This window comes from Macrotis lagotis, chromosome X (genome assembly GCF_037893015.1).
Source record: "Macrotis lagotis isolate mMagLag1 chromosome X, bilby.v1.9.chrom.fasta, whole genome shotgun sequence".
Lineage (NCBI taxonomy): Eukaryota > Metazoa > Chordata > Mammalia > Peramelemorphia > Peramelidae > Macrotis > Macrotis lagotis.
The window spans coordinates 215,969,781-215,992,353 of record NC_133666.1 but is presented as its reverse complement, the minus strand read 5'-3'; the positions used below and the strand labels follow the sequence as shown (position 1 = coordinate 215,992,353).

Sequence of the window (22,573 nt, the reverse complement as noted above, 5' to 3'; positions counted from 1 at the left end):
CTGGGTGACCAAGCTATGAGTTATAGAATACTCCCAAGTGCTATAATGAGAATTATAATTCTTCTATGAAGGTCTATATTTGAAAAATCAAAACAGAGGTAAAATGGAGGTAGAAATGCATTATAGTAGAATGTAAACTCCTTGAGGGCAAGGGCTAGCTCATTTTTATCTGTGTATTCCCAATGTCTGTCACATTTAAAAACTTAGTAATTGCTTATTTAATGAATAAATGAATTATAAACAATATTTTTACCACATACATACACACAGAAAGCATTGGCTTTTACACAATTCTTTCCATAGTCCAGTGTCTGACCTATAGAAATGTCTTTATTTATAAGAAGTTTCATACAATTCTGATGAAAAATGACTTTGTCTTCTGTCAGTATCAGTTGCTCTCTGTGATTTGCTCTGTCTGTGACCTGTTTCCATTGTAAAAGGAAAAAAGAAAGGCTAGCCAGAGTTTGCTATCACCTAGCAGTTCAAAGGTCATCTCAGTTGTATTTAAACACTTAGTATTCATGCAACCTTAAGACAAGTTCCTTACCTTCCCTGGGCCTCAGTTTCCTCATTTCTTAAAAAAAAATGAAAGAGTTTATTCAGATGATCTCTAATCTTTCTAATTCATTTTTTTGGTAAAGAATGGCAATCTTAATTGCCTGAATGTAACTAATCCAACTTAAAAAAATCAGCCTCCAGAAAAAAATATCTACCATATCCTGCTATAATATTTAGCTCATTTTAACTTTACACAAAAATTCATGAAAGATCTAAGAATCAGTAATGGAAAAGGAATAAAGTTCCATTCATGATAGGCCCTTTTTCCTTTACTACTGTATTTCACTGTATTTCACTTGTTATCTCTCCAATGAAATATTGTGTGGCAGCTGTGCCCTTTCTACATCCTGGACACTTGTGGTATAAACCTTAGCAGCATAATTGATTTTAACCAAATTCCACAACAATAAAACAAGTCATTGTCTTGCATTCTTGATGAATAATTTTTACCTATATTATAAAAATGTAAATGATTTTAACTATATATCTCATGGATTGCTTTAACATATATAACTGATTCATTTTTTCTCTGCAGAGAAATTTTAAATCGTTTAGTTGGGCTTAGTATTAAATGAAGGAAATCTTAGTATTAATTTTTGTCTTTTTTGTTTGATTCTTTGTGACCACATTTGGGGTTTCTTGGAAAAGATACTGGAGTGGTATTTCCTTCTTAAGCTCATTTTACAGATGAGGAAACCAAGGCAAACAAAATGGAATGATTTTTCCCAGGGTCCCACAACTAAGTGTATGAGAACAGATTGAATTTAGGAAAATAAGTCTTCCTGACTCCAGGCCCGGCACTCTATCCAGTAAATCATCTAGCTAATTTACTAGTATAGTAAATTAAATCAATATAATTAAAATCTAATTTGGTCAAGATAAAAGATAAAAATGGACAGGGATTATTTGACTTTTACCCATGAGATATACAGTTTGGTGAGTGTAAATATCAATATTTAAAGATAATCTTTGTCTTATTTTTAGTTTGGAGAGAGGGGCTAATATGATCCTATTCCTGTATCAAAATTTTAAAGTCCAAGTCCTGGAGATGTTATATGATTTTATTTATTACCTAAATGAGCAACATATTCAGATCAAACACTGCCTTGGTTCATTTTTGTAGACATAACTGTCCATCATCATAAGAGACTAAATTTATAAGTAGAATTTTTCTAGTAGCATTTCTCTCAAACTGGTAGAAGTAAAATCTTATATCAAATAATTTTTAGAATAAATACTGGAAATTTCTTACACACACACACACACATACACACACACACACACACACACACACACACACACTCACATATACATATACACACAAAATCTTTCTTTCCTCCCTCCCTCACCTCTTTTCTGTCAATCTATGCTACTCAATTCCTTGAAAACTTGTTACAGATTTCAACTCCTTCCAGAAGTTTTCCCACAAAGAATCTTACAGACACTATTCATTTCTTTGTTTAACATAGTATCAAGGTATATTACTTAGTTCACATTATTAGTGTTTGTTGATATATTGTTTTGAAGCATCATTATTCCATTTAAAGGTTATTTCTTCCACCTATATTATAAGGTCTTTCAAGATAGGAACTTTTTTTTCTATCTTGTTTGAATTCTCCCATGGTGCTTTGTTTCTTTTAAATACCTTAGTGTTTTGTTTATTTTAAATGAATTTTTTAAAAATATTGTTCTCAAACTTATATTGATTGAGATAAATAAGAATATTTGAGAGTTGAGGATTATCAAATCTAGAAAAAATGTATTCAAGACACCATGTTAAAAGGAAGCATATGTTTTATAGTATTTAAATTTGACCTCAGCTAAACTAACTTTATAATGAACCAGATTGTATTTGTTTTGAAATAAAATTACTTCTACTCAACTAAAATGAACAGTTTCCAACAATTTAGAGAGCTTGCCTTGCTATTTTTGGGAAAAATTATTTTAGTTATTTTTACTTCATGAGTGTTCTTTGACCAAAGTGTGACTAAACACCAAAGTGTTACAATAAATATTACATGTGACACATACACATTTACACACACACACACACACACACACATACACACACACACACATGCATAAACATTCCAACTTCCCCCTCCCATCTGGCTAAGCATCAAGCAGTTCTATTGTAATGAAGCAAAAACATCCTGTTTTGCCTAGACAGATGTCACAGCTATAACATATTGAGGGTACAGGATTTCAAAGTCATAAGCTCTTGATGGAAAATGTTTGTCCTTGTCCTTTCTTAAGATTTAACCATGGACTACACTTCTGAATGTCTGAGAATTGCCTTGACAGGACATATAACAACAGATGGTTCCTCAGGCAGACTAATCCTATGTTATTTAATACTAAAAACAAAACTGTCATCTGTTTCAGGGAAAACACATTTGTGGAATGACATATATCTAAGGAATTGATGTATAAACATAAAAGAAATTGATTTTAAAATATTTGGTTTGAAATGTATTTATATTTTTTAGTCTAAACATTTGTTGAAAATTAATTAGAATCTTAAAGTACTATTAAGTAGCTTGTCCCTCCCCAAAATGCTACATATAACATTAAATAAGAGAAACTCATCTAGAGACTTTTTCAGTAACACTGTCTTCTAATTTTATTGTGATAAAAGAAATTAAGAATGCATTTATTTTGATGGGTTTTCATAATTTGCATATAATCAATAACTCACAAAAGGAGCGATATCTTTAATTTTTTCTTATATTTATTTTATTTTTGCACAAATTATTTTTATACATTACTAAAACATTCTTGTTTATGAGTAAATATAATACTGCCTCCCCCCAAAATATAGATGCTTGTGAGTAGTAAAGGAAAGAGAAAATAATTAAAATAAAAAATAATAATAATAGGGGCATCTAGTGGCACCCTGGAGTTAGTTGCACCCGAGCTCAAATCCGGCCCCAGACACCCAACAATCACCCAACTTTGTGGCCCTGGGCAAGCCATCCAACCCCATCTGCCCTGCAATCCCCCCCCTAATAATAATAATAATAATAATAATAATAATAATAATAATAATAATAATAATAATGTGCTTCAGTCTGTGTTCCAACAACACCAGCTCTGTTGTGGGTGGATAACAATCTTTAGGATAAGTCCATCACAAAAGTTACTTCCATATTTTTCCACTATTGCCATTGCTGATTGGAACTCCCTCTATTTGTACTTCCCCACTACCATACACTATATTTTCTCTCTCCTTTCACTCTGTCCCTCTTCTTAAATGTTCTGTAGGGTAGCTGAGTGATGCAGCAGACTGATCACCGGCCCTGGGACCAAGAGGCCCGGAGCCCACATACCACCCCTAAGGCCCAGCAACCACCCAGCCCTGTGGTTTCGGACAGGCCATCCAATCCCAGCCCCTTGCAAGAAGTAAAAAAGAAAATGTGTTATATCTGACCACTCTCCCCCCACAGTCCACCCTCCTCTCCATCATTCGCATCCCCCCCCCTTCCCCTGGCCCCCCTTTCTCCTTCTTACTCTAGATGTCTATACCCCATTGAGTATAAATACTGTTTCCTCTCTGAGCCACCTCTGATGAGAGCAAAGGTTCCCTCATCCCCCCTCACTTTTCCCCTTCCATATTATTACAATAGCTCATTGTAATAAAAATATCTTATTATATGAAATATCTTAACCTATTACACCTCTCCTTTCTCTTATTCCCATTACATTTCCTTTTTAGCAATTGACTCCATTTTTACAATATATTATATCTTCAAATTCAGCTCTCTCCTTTGTTCCTTCTACCTGCTCTATTAAATGAGAAGTTTTTTATGAATATTATCAGTATCATTTTTTCTATGCAAGAATACATCAAGTTCATCATCATTAAGTCCTTCATATTTTACCCTTCTTCTCTACTCTCTATGCTTCACTTGAGTCCTGTGTTTGAAGATTAGCTCTGGCCATTTTAACAGGAACATTTGAAATTCCCCTGGTTCATTTAAAGTCCATCGTTTTCCCTGGAAGAGGGCATTCAGTTTTGCTGGGTAGTTGATTCTCAGTTGCATTCCAAGCTCTTTTGCCTTCTGGAATATTATATTCCAGGCCCTATGAGCCTTTAATGTAGCTTCTGCTGTCCTGAGTGATCCTGACTGCAGCTCTATGATATTTGAATTGTGTCTATTTTGCCCTCTGCTTCTAGGATATCTGGGCAATTTTCCTGTAGGAATTCTTTAAAAATGAGGTCAAGACTCTTTTCCTGTTCATGATTTCCAGGTATCCCAATAATTTTTAAATTATCTTTCCTGAATCTGTTTTCATATCAGTTGTTTTTTCAATGAGATGTTTCACATTTTCTTCTAATTTTTCATTCTTTTGGTTTTGAAGTATTGTATCTTGACTTCTCATAAAGTCAGCAGCTTGCTTTTCTTCCATTCTACTTCTGAAGGATTTATTTTTCTCAGAGAGCTTTCTTATTTCTTTTTCCATTTGGCCAATTCTGCTTTTTCAATCATTCTTCTCCTCAATAACTTTTTGTACTGTTTTATCCATTTGACCTATGCTGGTTTTTAGCATGTTATTTTCTTCAGCATTTTTTTGGATCTCCTTGGCTAAACTGCTGACTACATTTTCATGCTTTTCCTGCATCTCTCTCATTTCTTTCCCCAATTTTTCTAATATCTCCCTCACTTGATTTTCAAAACCTTTTTTGATCTCTGTCATAGCCTGAACCCAATTTCCGTTTTTCTTGCAGTCTTTAGATGTAGGAGCTTGTACTTCCTCATCTTCAGATTGAGTATTTTGATCCTTCTTGGGATCATAGACAATGTATTTCTCAATGGTGTTCCTTTTTTTTCTCTGTTTACTCATTTCCCCAGTCTGTGCCTGGTTTTGGGGGTGCTTCCTGAGCTTTTGAATATTATTGGGACACTCCCACCACAAGGATCTCAATGTGTGAAGCTCTGTCTCCCCTCCTGTTCTGTGAATGACCATAATGTACCCCTCTGCCACGGGGCTGAGGTGGGGGGGAACCTGTTATTCTATGGGGGGGGACCTAGAATGTGATCAGGCTCTGAATGGGGTCAGAGCCCCAGAGTCCTGTTCCAGGTACAGAGGACAAATCTCGGAAGTCTCTCTCCACTCCCCTACCTTTAGTACACTGAGCACTCAAGGCTTAGTTGCCTGGGGGCTCCTGCTTACTGGCTCTGCCTACTTCCATTTCCTGGATCTGGGTTGCCCAGTCTCACTGATCACTGAGTGCCCTGGGGGCTGGACTTGAAGTGCTGACTCTGGCAGATGTCCCCCCACTGATCTTCCAAGTTGTACCCGGTACTCCCTGGGGTGTAGTTTGGGAAACTGCCCCTGCTGCTGTGAGCAGGCTCCCAGGTGCCTGGGGCTGCCTCCAGGAGGCTGAAGTTCCTTCACTCTGGTGGGCCTCCCCTCTAACCCCATGGAGCAGAGCCTTTCCGCTATTTTCTGGGTTACCTTGGAATGGAGAACTGTCTCTCTAGATCCCTCTGTGGGTTCTGTTGCTTGAAAATTTAGTTACAGTCCTTATTTTATAAGTTTTGAAATATTATAGAGAGAGAGAGAGCACCTAAGTGAGGCTCTTCTCCTGTCACCATCTTGACACCGCCCAAGCAATATCTTTAGAAACTTTTTACAATACACTTAGAATATCAATATAACAGTTTTAGAATATAGCTATAAGGAGAGTTTAACTTAAATTCTATTCTTTTGATTTTAATTACTGGGTTATCAAGAGCTATATTCTTGTTCCAGAAGCTATAGTGCTCTAGGGAAGAATGTGCACTTAAAGATCTGTTTGGAAATGTTTGAACATTGGTTCTTTCTCTGTCTTTGAAATACATACCTTTGTAAAACTAATTGAAATTAAGTTGTTAATTAGAAATGGGATGCTAGTAATTGGCTTCTAACAGTGGCCCAAGCTGATGTTAGTAGAGAAAAAAATACCCCAACCCTCAGTTTTTTTCCCTTGAAATCCTCAAATGGAATTGGTCTGGGAGAAAGTTATGCTCTATTTCTTTATCCTCTTACATCCCCTTATTTTCACTGGCTATCTATCTGACATGCTGGAATGCTCTCCCCTCATCGTCCCACCCCCACCCTCCAACTTCAAGTCCCAGCTGAAATCTCACCTTCTTACAGGAAGCCTTTTCTGCTCTCCCTCAATTTGAGTGCTTTTCCTCTGTGGATTATTTCCAATTTATCCTGTATATAACTTGTTTGCATATAATCGTTTTCATGTTGTCTCCTCAATTAGGCTGGAAACAATCTGTCTTTTACTTTTCTTTATTTGCTTAGTACTTAGGACAGGATATTGTACATAGTAGGCACTTAATAAAAGTTTTATTGGATGACTGACCAAGGACAGCATTGTAGTGATGTTGTATCATAAGAACAGTTTGTGATGCTGAGGAAACAAAATTTCTAAATTAATTTTATTTCAATGCTAGATACCAATCTAGCTATCAACAGATGTCCCCTGGAATGTTTTTTGTTGGAAAGGGGGACAATTGGAAAAAATCATCTATTTCAACACTCATGTCACAAGAGGATAAAAAGCTCAGAAAGAAAAGAAATAAGTAATAAATAAGATGAAGTGCAAGATATTTTATGATATGGTGATCTTTGTAGATCTTGAAGTTAGGAAAACCTGGCAAATAGTCCTGCTTTTTGATATAGACTAACTATGAAATCTTGGGGAATTTAATTTATTAGTGCTTGAGGTATCAGATACATACTATAGTCCTGTCCCACCTGGCTGACAAAACTACTTAGCATGATGTGATCCAGCTTAAAATGTAGCTGAAAAATTTTTAACAAAATAAATAAAAATAAAATGCAATGTGTATAATATTAATTTGGACTTTTTAAGTCAATATGAGACTGTAGGTATCCATTTTTATTTGAGTTTGCCCTAGAGAACTGCCATAGACAATTCTCTTAAGACAAATCACACAGATGAAAACAAGTCTCAAACAAAACAAGATGAAATAAAAAAAATCCTACCTAGTAAATGAGTAGAATAAGAATAGCAATAGCTACTTAAAAAACTTTAAGATGTGTAGAATGCTTTAAAAATTGTCTCATTTTATATTCAGAACAACTCTAGGAGGTAGGTGCTTTTATACCCATTTTTCAGATGAAGAAACTGAGGTACAGAAAAATCAAATGACTTGTTCAAGGTCATATAGGTAGTAACTATCTGAGATGTGATTTAGGCTTAGGTCTTCCTAACTCTAATCCAACACTATCTACTGCACGATTCTAACTTAAAAATGGAAATTGTAATAACCTTTAAGCAGTCCCTAGTTATTATTCTAGGTGCTCAGTTTCTATTAAAGATACTATTTTCCCCAAAGACACTGATGATTTCTTTGTAACCAAAACTAATAACCTTTTCTCGGTCTATCCTTTTTGACCCTTTTTTTGCAACCTATGACACTTGTTGATAACTCTCTTCGTAATCTTTTCTTCTCTCTAGGTTTTCATGACAATATTCTCTCCCCTATTTCTCCTCATAACTTTCTAATTTTTTAAATTTTTTTTTTTGGCAAGGCAATGGGGTTAAGTGACTTGCCCAAGGCCACATAGCTAGGTAATTATTAAGTGTCTGAGGCCAGAACTGAACTCAGGTCCTCCTGACTCCAATCTGCTGTGCCACCTAGCTGCCCCTCCTCATAGCTTTCTGACCACCCTTCAGCTTCCTTTACTTGAATCTTCATTAAGGTCACATCCACTATCCACTGATATTTGAAGGGTTCTGTCCTGGACCCTCTTCCCCTGTCCCTCTACACTATTTCACTTAGTGAGCTCACCTGGTCCCATGGATTCAATTCACATACAATTGATTCACATACTTACAGTCTGGCTTTACCAACTACCTGGTGGATCTCTCAATCTAAGTATTCCATCAACATCATCAATTGAAAATTTCTAAAACAATTAATTATCATTTCTTCAAAGCCCTCCACTCTGCCTAATTTTTCTATTATTGTTGAGGGTACTATCACCCTCTTAGTCACTCAGACTTGCAATCTAGGTATCTAGGTATCAGTTAAATCCTGCCATTTCTACCCTTCCTTATATGCCCCCCTTCTCTCCTCTGATTTTGCTACCACTCTGATACAGACTATCATCACCTTAGTCCTTGACTATGGCAATAACCTTCCTATTGGTGTATTTGTCTCAAGCTTCCACCCATTCAGATTTATCCCTCCCTATTCAGTGTCAAAATGATCTTCCTTAAATGCAAATCTGGCAATATCACCTCCCTCTACCTTTGTTCAATAAATTCTAGTCACTCCCTATTACCTCCATGATCAGATATAAAATCCTCTCTTTGGCTTTAAAAGGATTTTGTATCCTAGATTCTTTCTATCTTTCTAGTTTCCTTATATTTTACTCACCTCACATACTCTGGAATCAAGTACAGTGGCTTCCTTCTAGTTCCTTGAACACAACTTTCCCATCTCCTGATCCCAACATTTTCATTGGCTAGTCTCCATGCCTGAAACTCTCTCTGTTCTCATCTCTATTGCCTCGTTGTCTTGGATTTTTAGTCATCAAAGTTTCTCCCCTTGTTCCTTTCCTCTGAAACCAGAACCAATTTGTCCTGTTTATACATAGTAGTTTGCATGTTGTCTCTCCCCACTGGATTGTGATCATCTTGAAAACAGGGATTATTTTTACTTTTCTTTGTATCTCTAGGTCTCAGTACAGTGTTTCCTACCTATCAGGTGTTTAATAAATGTTACTCAAATGGCAGAACAAACCTGCAAATTCAAAACCTTATTTAAAATTAGATTGTCTTCAAGAAAGGATGTTTTAATTTGTAAATATTTTTTGCCTTACTAATGAGAATTGAGAATAGAATGAATACAGGACCCATAGAACTGTAGAGACTTTATTTGTTATCATTCTGTAAGCTGTTGGTTTGTTAAGTGTTAGGTTTATAGTAACTAATACCTGTTTGTGTTAATCTATAATAAACAAGAATTTGTCTCCGTTCCTTAGTGGTTGTTCCTTAGCTCTAAGGAACAGCTTGAAAAATATACAGCTATGCCATAAGTGCCCCATTCCGTCTCATAGCACAAACATGGAGAGAAATGTTTGGTGTTACTGTCTTGAATCCACTGTGTACAAACTGAAAGGTTCTGAAGTGTGGCATAATGAATGCACTATTTATAAATAGTGGCCTGCACATACTGAAAGAAGTGAACAGTTTATTTTACTTGTGATAGAATTTATAAAAGCAGAATACAAATGGTTCAGAAAGAATTTTATGGATATCTTAGCATATGCCAAAGCTTACATGGTTCCACAGTTTAGCAGCAAATTTACAGCTTATAAAGGTTATTTCTTTTACTTATTCTGGCTCAAATATGTACCCAATATGCCAAGACTGTGCTGTAGAAGCCCCATATTTAGAGGATATATAAGAATTTTAGATTCTCTTAACTCCTTATGTTCTCTTTTACTGTTGATCAAGGACATAAATTGTCATTTAGTAAGACTTTCTGAAACTCTAATGTGTTCCTTAATGTCTTTGTATATATTCTGTGTTCATTTTGTTGAGTTCTATGAAGGAGGCCAGCTTGATTTGGTTTGGATATTGAAGTTACATAGAGGTGTAGCTAGAGAACCTAAAAGATTTTTCTATTTTATTCAAAATTAGTAAACTTTTACCCTCAAGGTATTGAATCCCAAGATATTCAACAGTATTAAAATCTGAATTCACATTGAAAATTAGAAACAAATAGATCAAATTCATCTTACTTGAGTAGGTATTTATAAATGGAATGATTATATTTTTGCATCCTTTCTTGGCATTTAGAAAGAGATTTTTATCCCTCTCTTGCCTTTTGAAAAGAGATTTTATCATCCTTTATATGCTCTCAGTGGTAGTTTTCATATGACATTTTGCTACAAGAAGCCAAAAAATCTATTTAAATATGTACTTGAGAAACATCAAGAGTAATTTCTAACATCAGTTATTATTATTATTATTATTATTATTATTATTATTATTATTTTGGTTTAAGAATGAATGCCTTTTCCAGTCTGTGGAAAGTTTCCTTAGATGAATTGACAGGAAATTTTACTGTACTGTATTATTTTCTTTATGGAATAACAAATAATGATATAAACTTAATTATTGTATTACTTGACATATCTATATAATAATCCCTTAATAATTCTAGAAATAAACTTCTTCAGGTGTTCATTATAAAATAACTGTCCAGTTCAGCCTGAAATCTAATAATTGATACTATAAGATAATATTATTTTTGTTCTGTTTGACATTTTCTCTGAATATTAGCTTTATTTTATATAATTGTAGGTGTGTATTACCTATATGTATAAAAAGCTTATAGATTTGTCTGGAATTTAAATTTAGAATTTTTCTGCAATTCAATTTAATTTTTTTTGCAAGGTAATGGGGTTAAGTTACTTGCTGAAGGTCACACAGCTAGGTAATTATTAAGTATCCAAGATCAGATTTGAACTCAGGTCCTCTTGACTCCAGGACCAGTGCTTTATCCACTGTGCTACCTAGCTGCCCCCAATTAAATTTCAAATGTAAAAGATTTACATACCAAGATTAGGAGAAAAATTCAATTTTCAAGAAATTTTAAAAGGGAAATTAAATAGCAAAAGTCTAGAAAAAAAACTTTAGGTCTCTAAAGATGATCTCTTTATAGAGATTTAAAAAAAATATGATGAACCTATTTGTTTGAGCACTTTGACTCTAATTCTCTTGCATGTTTTGCACACAACAGAAAATGGATGGTTGTAGATGAATGGAAGTCCAAAAATAATATATTACCATAAAGCATATGCAGCTGCATTGATATTGGCTTTCCTTCTGGTCATACTAAATCTCTTTTTCAAGTGCTCCCTTAAGATTGTGAAAGAAGAGTCACATACTATGGCCTTTCCTTGACTTCTCTTGCAATTCTGAGGATATCAATGGAACATATGAACTGGTCATCATTTCTCTCTCTTTCTCACCATGGGACCAGCCCAACTTTTCTTTCTATTTACGTTGCTTTCCTGGTACTATTCAAACTCTATCTCCTACATAATTCCTTGTTTGTGATGTACCTGTTCATACCTTGATCCTCTCCTTTGTGATTGCTTTGGATGACTCTCAAATTCACATCTTTAAAGATAGTGGAATTCCATGATTCCCTTTATGGCTGTTAAATATAGGTCTCTACCAAAACTGTCTCTTGGTCCTTCTTCTCCTATAATAGCATGTTTAATGATCTCATCAGCTTCTAAGGATTCAGTCTTTCTGTGGAAGACACTCTTATCTATGTATCCTGCACTAATTTCACTTCTGAGTATTAGTCCAGCATCAATCAATTATTTAGTCAATTAACATTTATTAAGTGTATACTATATATCAGAACCTGTGCTAAGACCTGGGGTTAGAAAAGAGGCAAAAGATAGTCCCTCTCCTTCAGAAGCTCATAATCTATTTAGGGAGGCAACAAGCAAACAAACATGCATGAACAAACTACATGCAGGACAAATAGGAAATAATTAACAGAGGTAAAGCATTCAAATTAAGTGGGTTAGGAAAAGACTTCCTGTAGAAGAAGGCATTTTAGTTGGGAATTAAAGAAATCCAGGGAATCTAGAAGGCAGAGATGAAGCAGAAGAGCACTCTAATTATGGAAGATTGTCAGAAAAAATACCCGGAATTGAGAGATGTGGGATTCTTTTGAACATTCAGGAGGGCTAATGTCACTGGATCAGAGCATATGTGGGAGAGTAATGAATGTGTAAGATGTCTGAAATGTAGAAAGCAGGAAATACCAAACAGAGCATTTTGTATTTGATCCTTGAGGCAATAGGGAGTCATTGGGGTTTATTGACTGAGTGGCATATGGTTGAACCTAAGCTTTAAGGAAATATCTTAGGTAGCTGACCAAAGGATGGATTAGAGTGGGAAAATAGTTGAAGTAGGTAGACTTACCAAGAGACTATTGTAATACTTCTAGAATGAAGTAATGAAAGCCTGCTCCAGAGTGGTGGCAGTATCAGAGGAGAAAAAGGTGTGCAAAGATGAAATCAATAGACCTTGACAACAGATTGGATATAGGGGTTGAAAAACATTGAAAAATCAAGGTTAACATCTAGGCTGTGAGCCTGAGGGATTGGAAGAATGATGCTGCCTTCTATTATAGCAGGAGAAGGTAGGAGATGAGAGACAGTTAAGGGGAAAAAAGATAATTAGTACCACTTTGAACATGTTCAATTTAAGATGTCTATCTGAGATCCAGTTGGAGATGTCTGAAAGAAACTGGATATGCAAGATTGGAAGTTAGAAGAGATATTAGACCAAGTAGGAAGATTTAAGAATCATCAGAATAGAGATGATGATTTTATATGGGAGTTGGTGAGATCACCAAGTGATGTGGTAAATAGGGAGAAGAGAGGAGGGCCAGAGAACAAATCCTGTAGGATATATAGTTAGAGGGCAAGATCTGGAAGGATCTGAAAAGGAGCAGTTAGAGATGAAGAAGGAGAACTAGGAAAGAGTAGTTATCCAAAAACCTAATCTGGAATAGAGAGTGATCCATAACGTAAAATTCTCAAGAAGGATGTTTGAGAAGAATGAGAATTAAGAAAATGTCGTTGAATTTGGAAAATAAGAGAGTATTAGTAATTTTGAAGAGAGTATTTGCAGTAGAATTATGAGAACAGAAGCTCACTTGTAGGGGGTTAAAAAAAGTGAGAGAGAAAATGGAGGTAGGTGGCCTTTTCAAATTTTACCACAAAGGGCAGAAGAATTAGAGGATGATAGAAGGAATGGAAAGATCAAGTGAGAGTTTTTTGAAGATGAGAGAGACATGGGAATATTTATAGGCAGTAAGAAAGCTGGAGTAGATAAAGGATAGATAGAAGATAAGTGAGAGAGCAGGTTTAGGATATTGGATAATATTTTGGAGGAGATGGGATGGATTGTTATCACTTGAACAGTTATAGAGGTTAGCCTTGGTAAAGAGTAAGGCCAGTTCATCATGGGAGACAGGACTGGAGAAGGTGATAGTGACAGAAATTATCTGTGTGAGAAGAAGAAGATGAAAGAAGAGGGTATTTATGTTGAATGTCTATGTATGTTGAAGTTTCCTAGTATGAGGCCAGGAGTTGGGGAGGAGAGAAAAAATGGTAAGCCTAGGAGAATGAGTGAAGGTACAACCAGTACTGGAAAGAGTAGCTACAGAGTCTGTGCCATTGGGGAAAGACAGATTTCAGTAATAACTAGAAGATGGAAGGAATAGGTGAGGATTAAGATTTCATATGAAGGCAATATTTTTGACTATGGAATAGACATTCCACAAGACATAGTGGAAGGGGGAGGGAGGTTGATGTTAATTTGGAAGTTTGGGGTGGATTGGTTGAAGGGAATGGGAATAAGGAATCAGCATCAGCAAAGAAAGCAGAGGCTACAATCTGCTGGAGGAGAAGAAAGGAGAAGGCACATATAGAATAGCTGACTTTGACATGGAGAAGGGTTACCTCAATGTCAGAGACTGAAGAAAAGAGGTGAGAGAATGGGTGATTCCAAAGGGGTTTTGAGATGACAAGAAAAGGAGAAAAGTGAGCTCATGGCAAATGATCTCAGTATTCTCAATAAAGTAAGAGTTATGAACGTAGGAGGACAAGGAGACAATATAGAAGGTTTGAGGGAAGAACTGAAGATTTGGAATATCTGCTATGGGGAGTGGGCTAAACATTAAATTAAGGAGGAGTGAAAGAATTGCCTGTCTGAAGGTGAAATGAGAGATAACACAGATTTGAAGTGGTCTCAGTCAATACAGTTGTATAACTTTCTCCCACTCCATTCAGCCTTCTATGAGTAGTAGAAATATATAAGGTTGGCAGGCAGAATCTTGTTTTGGAATTTGCTAAGACATGAATGGTGATAGGACAAGAGAGCAAGGGCTTTAAGGGTTAATGACAGTGTGGTTGTCATTGTAGCATTGTGTGTAGCACTGGTTAATTGTAGAGTCAACAATGAGAAGGGAAGAAAATGAAATCAGAACAAGTTCAATGTCTGACAAAATAGTGAGGAGTGGAGGAATCAGAAGTATCAATGAGTGTGAAGAACAGATTTAAGAGAGGTGAGACCTAGGGAGAGAGGGTATGATGAAAAGGTTATTTTTTTTTTATTTTGAATTTAAACACTTCCCAAACCTCACATGACTTGAGCATTTCTTTATACATAGCAAAATACAAAAAGAGGATATATGAAATGGGGAATCACAATTTCATAGTACTTGCAAATTTTATTTGCAGCACTGTTCCTAATTCCTTTTTTCCCCTCTGCTAATCATTCCCTCATCAATGAAAAGCAGGGACCTTTGTAAGGACATAAGTCTAATCAAGCAAAGCAAAACCATACAACAGCTATGTGCAAAAAATGTAGTTCTCTTTATCTTGAGCCTATTCCATCCTAGGTCCCATGGAGAAAGAGTTGGTCCTTGTTTTGATCAGAATCTTAAATATTTTAAAGTTGTTTTCTTTACAATGATGTTGTCCTTGTATAATTTGGTCTGGTTTTGTTCACTCTATCTGTTTATATTTCTTAGGATTCTCATTTCTTAGAGCATAGTAATAACAATCCATTATTATTCACAAATATAATTTGTTTAGCAATTACCCAGATAATGGGCACTGTATTATTCCATTTCTTTTATTTATTTCTCCTTTTAACCTCTCTTGAAGATCAAGAAATTTGTTTTCCTTTCTTAATATTATCATTCTTCATCTCCTTCCTATATCTGCCTATTTCTGTTCTACATCAAAATCTCATTTCTCTCTCTCTCTCTCTCTCTCTCTCCTCTCCTCTCTCTCTCTCTCTCTCTGTCTCTGTCTCTGTCTCTCTGTCTGTCTGTCTCTCTCTGTCTCTCTCTCAATCACAGAAGAGTAGGTTCATGGGATACCTACTATCCCTTCCTCCCTATTTATATACTCTTCTCATCCATCCCAATTATGAGAAACAGCAAGAAATAGCTAGTACCAAACAAAACAAAAGAAGAAAAAGAAACCAAGACCTTCTTCCTTTCTATATCACAGAACCAGTTCATTTGAGATCTTTTTCCCTCATTTAACTCCCTCAATACCCAATTGAAAAACATCCTCCCCTGTAAGGGAGGATTCCCTCTAAATCAGCAAATCTTTATTAAGTACATGCTTTGTGCAAAGCATTTGGCTCATTATTTGGCAAATGAAGACAAAATGAACATTAATCCCTTGGCCTTCAAGAAAGCTTTCCTTCCACTTTTGGGGGAATTTCCCTTTTTAAGACTCAGGTTGCTGGGGAGTGATGTTGCCAATTGAGAGGTCTTGAAAGTAAAAGAATTCACATACAGCCCTGGGATTTTAAAACAGTTTCAGGATTTATTATACAGGCCTGCAAAGTTACAGATTAAAATCTTTTCTCCTCCTGGAGAAGCAACAAGTAGTTGGTAAGCTGCTTGAGGGCAGGGGAATAACAAAAGGCTAGGAGAGAGAGAGAGAGAGAGAGGAGAGAGAGAGAGAGAGAGAGAGAGAGAGAGAGAGAGAGAGAGAGAGACTAGGAACCTAGAGAAAACAAACCTCAGAAAAAGATTGAGCAAACAAAACCAGAGAGGGTCATTTAACAGAGGCCCAGTAAGTAGAAAAACTAGGAGGTCTATAAAGAACAAGAATTATACTTTATGATCCTAAGCTAGTATCAGAATTCTTTTCATAAGAATATGAATTCCAATATAAAACAGATTCATTAATGGTTGCCACACTGAATTGTAACCAAAAACTCAAGAATTATATAAACAAATACCCTGGATAATCATTTTAGAACATGTCCAATAAGTAGTTTTCAAATAAAATGTTCTATTTTAATTTTAAGCCATATTTAGAATGAAAAAAACAAACAAACCTCTAGCTGAAGTATGAATCTCTCCTTTAAAACAATTAAAAAACAGATCATTAGGCATTATCCTGATATAATTACTGATGCTGATAATCTTTTTTTCCTTTTTTAAATAAAGATTTTATTTATTTAGAATTTTACAATTTTTCCCCCAATCTTACTTCCCTCCCCCACCCCCACAGAAAGCAATTTGTCAGTCTTTATCTTATTTTCAAATAACAAATGTTAAGTAAATCATTCTAGTCATATATGCATATTTATATGTATATTCCTTTTTATAAACACGTGGTGGAAGCCAAAAGTTTTCACAAACTTTCTTCTTTCACAAACAAAAAGACCTAGTGAAATTGCTGACAAAATATTCTCTAAACTTCTACAAGTTCATATAACCAACCCTTTGCAATCTACTATCAAAGGACTAAATCACTAGAAGAAACTGCCAATTCATTCTGTTTGCTATCAGTAATACAATTTTTATCAGGATTAGATTAATGTTAAAACAAATTAGCTCACAGATGAGAATATTTCACAAGATAGTCATCATACAGCTTCTAAATTACACACAAGCACACATATACGGGAACTCAAAACTCAGTTATTGATTACTTAAATTTAAATTAGTCTTTTTTAAACAATTAAATCCAAAACCTAAATAAAAGGAGTAAATATTTCAGAACTTTCATTTCATTTTGACTGGGATATAAATGAACTCAGTCTAAAAATCAGGAATCATTTCAGATCTGAATTACACAGTCACAATTACAGGGACACAATTCTTTTTGGAAAAAAAAGATTACACATTGATTCAGTGGTGTAGTGGGTGAGATTTTAAGGGCTCTGGCTATTAAATCTCAAGTATAGAGATCTCTTCTCAAGCCCTCCAGGCCAGTGGAAAAAAGTGAAAACACTCACTGAAAACTACACAGAGATCTCTGATTTACAAAATATTTTTAAATATACATACATATATATTTATATTTTTTATTTTTTTAATCATACTAATTAAGAGAGACAGCCAGGAGAACTGACTGGACTGAGACTAGAGAAAGTTTGGGTGCTGGGGTCCAGGCTAGACTTTATAATATTGTCTCTGGGTTTAGAAGGGTCAGGAGACTGGGTAAAGGAGAAATCCTTTCCCCTCTCTTGATCTCAAACCAGGTAAAAGGCTGGAAGTTGGAGGGTGATGGTGGTGGTGGTGGTGTGGAAACAGGAGAGGTTACTAATTTGCATTTAGCAATGGGACAATAGGAGTCAATTTACATTACAGGCACAGCTAACTTAATCTTACTAGAAAAAATGTAAAAGTGTAAAAGATTATAAAATTTGTTTCTAATTACAATGTTTCCTATGTCCATAACTTCCTTCATCAAGGTCAGGCGTTTCAGTTTATCTAATTGCTGAACTTTTTGACAACTCTTCACTTAAATGCCAGATTACCTGCCAAACTATTTGATACCCCTCTATGTGCATATTGAGTAAATAATAAGAGGCCACAGTCACCACTGCCTTCTCAGTTCCTTTGTTCCATTTATCCTTTTCCTATTCATTAATTAGAGGAATCCCCCAAGTCTTAATCTTATGTTCTCTCTCTCTCTCTCTCTCTCTCTCTCTCTCCCTCTCCCTGCTGATTTTCCCCCCATTCCTCATTTCTCTCCTGAATACATCTCCTCCTACCCCTATTTCAGACTCCTTTCTGGATTTCAAAATCATCCTCTCTTCTACTGGGGACTTGCTGGAGTTTCCCTCAGTTCTTAGGACCACCTCTACAAAACCCACTTCCCTTTGCCATCAGTTTTATCCAGAGTTTCCATTTTGTGATTCATTCTTCTTCCAGTGCTGTTGCTGACTTCCTTTGGACTTAATATTGTCCTATTAATATTGCCTATTTTGTGAGATAGTTGCTTACAGGAATAAAGAGTTCATAGTCTAGGTCTGAGGGCAACTTTAGATTGTCTCAACATCTGCTTTTCAGCTACTTGCTCCTTTATTTCACCCAATTCATTTTTTCCAAACACTAACCAAATTTCTATTACTAAACAACTTTCTTACCACTCCTCTACCAATTCTTCCCTATTTGCAGGAAAAGTCTTTATTTTAATGAGAAGAGGGATCCAGCCCCCATTGTTAAAGTAACATTAGCCAGGGAATATCCAAAAATAAAAATTTGCAGGTCACTTTTATAGTAATAATAATCCTACCTCTAAATTCTGTTTTGTCCCACCATTGGCTACTAAACTAGTTCACAATCATTTTTACTAATTCTACCCAACCAGTGAAAAGCAAATTCAATCCTCATTATCCTAATTATTAATAACTAATCTCTATCCTATAGGAAAGTTAGTTTTCAATCCTTATAAACATAATTATTCATAGCTTAATCTGTACCCCCATTAAAAGTGATGTTCTACAAAATCTCATTATATGCTTTATACATATCATTATCCAAAATCTCATTATACATTTCCTCTGATCAAATTTGGAGATGTCCAATCAGCTTCCAAGAATCACAAGTGCTATGGAAACTAGACAGTGTTTTTTTTTCCTTTGTACTTTTTCAGTGACCCACAATGATACGAGGTATTCTGAGGAAGCTTCACTTGAAGATCATTCTCATCATCTGTGTATAAGCTGTTTTCTTTCTATATAAATGTACAACAAAGTTCAAGAGCAAGAGACAAAAAGAGATATTCCATTTAAAATAACTGTAGACAACATTAAATATTTGGGAATCTACCTCCCGAGGCAAACCCAGAAACTATATGAAGAAGGTTTTCATGAGGAAATTTCACAAGAGGCCATTTCTCACATCTATCCCATTGCAATATAATTCCTTGAGGACTATTTTCCTATTTGTATGTGCTTGTGTCCCCAGTTCTTAGCACAATTCCCAGCAAAAATGATGATGTTTGTCCTTCCTTCACGAAGAAGACCATCATATCAGGAAGGTGATGTCATAACAAGCACAGAATTTGGATTTGAATGAGGGGGTGCTGGAGATGACCCTGGATTCGAGGCAAGAATTAAGTGACTTGCCCAAGGTCACACAGCTAGTAAGTGTCAAATATCTGATATTCAAACTCCCTTGCTCCTGTGTCCAAGACCAGTGCTCTATCCACTGCACCACTGAAGTGTCCTAGTAGGAAAAATATTAGACTGAGAAATGTTTCATATATATTCATCTGTATCCACTGTGCTCACCAAGTAGCTTCACCTATTCCCCATCCCATTGTTCAAGATATTAACAAGAGGTTAGAGTACCTTGGCCCTCCTAATTAACAAAAGAATGGTCCCCTGTCCTAGCCTGGAAGTATTAAGTCTTTGAGTTACAGCCCCTATCAGCATAGCTCTCATTACCTCATCCACTATTCCTTGTGCTACCCATTCTCTACCCACTTTCTCCCTACATTCTCCTTAAAAGCTCACCCAGTCTTGAGTTGACTTGTTTGTCTTTTGTGTTCCTTGAAGCTAGCCCATTCTTGGGGAGCCTGGTTCCCCACGGACTTTATCGCTCCCATGATCTTCCTTACTGCTCAACCTCTCATGGATTAGGTTGTTTAGGTTGCTTAGGAATCAATGGTTTCCTGCCCTTTAATCTTTCTTTCCCCTTAGCTTATGCTAATCATAGCAATACTTAAATAAATCTTTTTATCCCTGAAATTTCAGCCACATTTTCCTCAGCAACAAAACAAGTGTTTAATAAATTGTTCCCTCTCTCCCTCTCTCTCCTCCCCTCCTTCCTTCCTTCCCTTCCCTCCCTTCCTTCCTCCCCTTCCCTCCCTTCCTTCCTCCTTCCTCCTTCCTTCCTTCTTCCCTCCCTCCCTCCCTCCAACCTCCTTCCTTCCTTCCTTCCTTCCTTCCTTCCTTCCTTCCTTCCTTCCTTCCTTCCTTCCTTCCTTCCTTCCTTCCTTCCTTCCTTCCTTCCCTCCTTCCTTCTTTCCCTCTCCTTCAAGCTCCTTCCTTCCTTTACCTATGACTTTCCTAGTTTTCATTGTCTGACTCTTCTTCAGTCTTCTTAACTTGTTTTTTTTAAATTGTGTGTTTTTCTTAAGACTATTTCTTCAATGCTGTCTCTCTATATAACTATTTTTTTCCTATTCTCTTGTTATCCTTTTCACTTTGGTGATTTGCCTATCTATAATTTTAACCCCAACTTGTTTGCTAAATCATAGAATTTAAAGCTTCAAGGAAACCTAAAGACCATCTAAATTTAGCCTCTTCATTTTATATGTCAGTAAACTGGGGTCCAGAGAAGTGAAGTTATTTGTCCAAGGTTCATCGATGGCAAATAAAATTAATATTAAGCCTAGGTTCATGAAATCTAGTTAATAATTTCTATCCAGTGTAGAGGGACTTTTTTATCATAATTATCATCACCACCATCATCGTCATCATTAGTAGTAGTAATAATATGAACATTATTACTAATACTAATTTATTATTATTATTATAGCTAATATTTATAAATAATTTTATACAGTTTTTGTATGTTATTTCATCGAATCATCATGACAACCCGGGGGGATAGGTGGTATGATTATTTCTCATCTTTCTGATGAGAGTTTAAGTGACTTGACCAGGGCACATGACTAGTAAATATTTGAGACAGAACTTGGCATCTTCCTGACTCCAAATTCAGCCCTTTAGCCATCGCACTGCCTAGAAGTCTTATTTGATTAGGTTACAGCCTTTGTTTGGGACATTTATTACATGTCCCTATGGAGTATGTGGTTGATCTCTTGTGGACTCATTGAAGATGATTGGGGATATATTGTAACTTGTAAGTCAGGGCCACCCTTTGTGCTGAAACTGTTCAAAAGGAGGTTAGTTGTGCATCTGACTTTTTTTTTTTTTTTGAGAGGGGGTCAGAGCTCCAAAGAGAGCTGGACACACAGGGATCAGAGACTAGAGATTGAAAGCTGGCTTACACCCTGGAGGGCATCTATACATTGCCCAGTATCCCTAGAGACTGACTCTCTCCTAAGCCCAGAGATGCAAAGATAGCTGTCTCTTACTCTTAAGAGATGGCAGAAAATGAGGTAGAGAGAGTTCTAGGAATCCAGTCTCTGGATCCAGGAACTTTTGCTATCTTCTACTCTACTCTGTTTAGGCTCTTGCTATCTTTTGGACCATATGGTACAATGTGAAGATTGAAGATTTTGCTGTGACCTTATGACCATTTTCAAGAATTTGAAGGCCTTTCATACAGAAAACAGAAGCAAAAAGCAAAACCTAGACTTGTTTTTCCAGGCTCCAGAAGATAGAAATAGGAACAATGGGTGAAAGTTGTGGAGAGTCTGATTTGGTTTGAAGAAAGGGAAATATTTCTAATGGTACACTGGTTTGCCTTGGTATATAATGGGTCTCCAAATAAATCATTGATGATTTCTTGTTGGAGATATTGAGATATTGAAGAGGCGGGCTTGGTATGAGTTGGATGAGATAAATGCCAAATCAGGCAATTATATTATAGGCTTTAAATAGAACAATGCTTCTCTTTTAAGGGACAAAGTTCTTTAAATGCACTAAGGTTTATTTCCTCTGCCCTCTTTGGTATTTGATTTAATTTTTTTAGTGGGTAGCAAGGACTATTCAAGGGATTCTTGATCAATTTATTTTTTCCCATTCAGCAATGAAATTGCAACATGTAAGAGAGGAAGGAAGGAAGAAGGAAGGAAGGAAGAAGGAAGGAAGGAAGGAAGGAAGGAAGGAAGGAAGGAAGGAAGGAAAGAGGGAAAGAAGGGGGAGAGAGGGAAGGAGGGAGGGAAGAATTGATAAAATTATAGAATGTAAATTAGGTGACAAATGAGTGTTGGGGCTCTTAAACAAAGTATAAAGAAAGGCTTTCCCTCTGTTAAGAAGAATAGAAAAATTTCTTAATTGAACTTAATGAAATTATAGGGCAAATAGTAATTGTTTGACCAAAAAGAAACAGCTGTGGCCCTTGGTGGCCTTTAGCTATGTGACCTTGAGCAAGTCACTTAACCCCATTGCCTTACAAAAACAATTTTTAAAAAAATGTATTGAGTTAGGTGCTTTAGATATCCTTATCTATATTTTACATATGAGAAAGCAGAGGCTTAGAGA

The 22,573-nt window shown here is 35.9% G+C and overlaps 1 protein-coding gene across 1 annotated transcript in view; it reads left to right on the top strand.

Annotated features, from left to right (window-relative positions):
* LOC141498966 (uncharacterized) overlaps window positions 1–22,573 on the top strand; it is a 263,553-nt gene that overhangs the window by 108,021 nt on the left and 132,959 nt on the right. The window lies entirely within an intron of this gene.